The following is a 2743-nucleotide window of genomic DNA, read 5'->3' as shown; positions in this document are numbered from 1 at the left end:
AATCCTTGAAGTACACAACAAGTCCTTGATGAAGCACGATATGCTCACACTGCAGGTTAAAAGCCTCCGTAGGGCTCCTTTATTAACGGGTCGTCAGCGGGTCCCATAGATTAAATCGTCTAGGCCGGGACCCTCTAGTCTAGGACACCGTTAATCCTCAGTTCGTCGTTCCGGTAACGCTCGGCGAAGCCCTAGCGGCACCGCACCACAACCATCGCTGCCACATCGTCGTGTTGCTCGTGATCCAATCTACTACTCCACCCTCGTTTGCTGGATCAAGGAGGCGAAGACATCACCGATCCACACGTGTGCTGAACACAGAGGTGTTGTCCGTTTGGTGTTGGATCGGATTGGATCGCGATTGGACCGTGACGAGTACGACTACGTCAATCGTGTAATATATGCTTCAGCTTAACGGTCTACAAGGGTACGTAGACACACTCTCCCCTCTCATTGCTACGCATCACCATAGATATATCTTGGTTGTCCGCAAGATAATTTTTTGTTTTCAATGCTTTATTCCCCAACATATTCCTTAAGGTGGAGTTTGTTAGAATTGTGTCAAATATTTATACAAGGTAGGTAACAGTTAGACTTGGATTTGGACTATGTGCGGACAGGATAAAAGTCATGTCTTATTATAGTACACCTGTAACCTAGACCTCCTATATAATGAGGGGGTAGACACACGATGTATCATATGCCAACATAATAGGACAGGCACGCATGCGGAGCCGGCGGCGTGTGTAGGCCCCCGGGCGGTGGGTGTGCACTAATTCAGCGGTGTCATGGCAAGGAGTGCCCATAGTCAGGCTCCGGGGATATAGCAATATTGATGCCTCGTTAAAAAATCTTAGTGTCATGCTCGCGTGATTGTTTGCTTCTCGGTAAATTGAGTGTACGCCTCATATTTATTCTAACAAGGTTCACTAATATAGCTACATTTCCGGAGCATGACTATGGTCCACATGATATGCAATTAAATACTAGATTTGACTAGGTCACATTTAGCGGTGCAAAATTAATTAATAATATAACCAAACTTATATCGGAATAAATGTACATAGGTCCTGCAATGACAATAAATGTAAACCATCTGAATGATAAAATTAAATTTTCCGAATTAAGTTCAGAGATACGGCGAGATCTTTTCTGATCATATTTGAGTGAGATTGGAGTAAATATTCTATAGCTACAAGAGTATATATATATACACATAATCTTAAATACTTCTGGACGCCCAAATAGAAAAGCGAGTAAGAAGTTTGAGTGTGACCTTATGGAGTCGAAAGCTATTCTTCTTTGCCTCTTGTTGATTGTGCAACTAGGAAACTCCATTCATGTTGGTACGAAATCGATATCCCTATCCCTAAAAATGTGTTCATTCTCCTGTCAGCCGTAGTGGACTGTTATTGTCACATGAACATCAAGACATTTCGCAATTTGGACATTTTTTAATGACGTGTTCTATTGTTTACAGAGCGATGCGGGCAAGCTATTGCTTTTACGGGCCCCACATGCAGAAAAATGGATTGCCAATATATCTGCAAGAAGTTGTGGGGAGATGACATCCTTCGTCATGCGGTATGTAGGATGGTTGGCATATTCAGCCAAACTTGTTACTGCATCGTATGTACCTAGAGTTGCACTAAACCATCATGTTGGTAAGAAGTCAAGGGGTGGACAATGATGTGATCTGGTAATAAAATCATTTATGAAATGCATGTGAGGATGTACAGTGACCACCAAATTTGGGTGTTCGATTTGATTTAGACGTATGTTATCTTATATTTGGTGATTTTGTGTTTGCATACCCTCGCGGTTCATAAGATTAGAAAAAAAAATCATATGTAACATGAATAAACCAAGCTTACTGTTCTGACACTGTTCTTTCTGGTCTTTTTCTTATGAGTTGAGAAGACGAGGAAGGAGAATGTATTTCTCTGTGCGGCCAACTAGTCATTTGAGTGGTAGAAAATGTATGTGACGGCTAATCTATGTTACAATGATCTTCCTTGGAAACCTCTCATGACACATGGGAATCGAGAGATAGATGGTACCACATGATGCCCCGCGCGTTGCTACAGGACCTTCGTTAAATCAATGTATTAATAAGTATGAAGAAATCAAATAAAAGTATAAAACCAATGCAAAGCAATAAGGTATTCTTTGAGAATTCAACACATGCCATCCATGAAAAGAACTAATGTGAAACTGCTAATTTTCATAAAATGGTGGACTGAAAATGTGAGAAGTCAATAAACACAACATGAGTTGAGGAGGGGCTGTTGGCTGTTGATATGGCTGCATGCATATTTATTTTCTTGATTTACACACTAGTGGGGACGGGACCTTTAGCCCCGGCCCGTAAGGGGCTTTAGTCTCGGTTCACCAACCGGGACTAAAGGGACGGGACTAAAGGCCTAACCTTTAGTCCCGGCCATGTTCCAAGCCGGGACTAGAGGTCCTCCACGTGGGCGACCGGGACTAAAGAGTTTCAGATTTTGCTTATTTTTGGGGTTTTTTTTTGAATGAAATTATTTTTGGGTTTTAGGGTTTTAGGGTTTAGGTGTTCGGGAGATTAACGTGATGCCTCGTTTGGTGTTCGGGAATTAGTTTTCATATAATTTAAATAGAAATAATTATGCATATATTTATAAGATTAACTTATCTTACAAGCGAGCATATATATACAATTATATGGAGATCTGAATTATCGGGACTAGAGCCCGTCTATTCGATT

General features: G+C 41.3%; 1 long non-coding RNA gene across 1 annotated transcript; it reads left to right on the top strand.

The window, feature by feature from the left end:
* The first annotated feature begins 1247 nt into the window (after positions 1-1247).
* Positions 1248-1720, top strand: LOC123441207. Its single transcript, XR_006630429.1, has 2 exons — positions 1248-1346; positions 1481-1720. It is a non-coding gene; the product is annotated as an uncharacterized LOC123441207 (long non-coding RNA).
* Positions 1721-2743: the final 1023 nt, after the last annotated feature.

The sequence above is a fragment of the Hordeum vulgare genome, chromosome 3H (assembly GCF_904849725.1).
Source record: "Hordeum vulgare subsp. vulgare chromosome 3H, MorexV3_pseudomolecules_assembly, whole genome shotgun sequence".
Taxonomy (NCBI): domain Eukaryota; kingdom Viridiplantae; phylum Streptophyta; class Magnoliopsida; order Poales; family Poaceae; genus Hordeum; species Hordeum vulgare.
The sequence above is the reverse complement of the archived record's forward strand: the minus strand, read 5'-3'. Positions and strand labels throughout refer to the sequence as shown.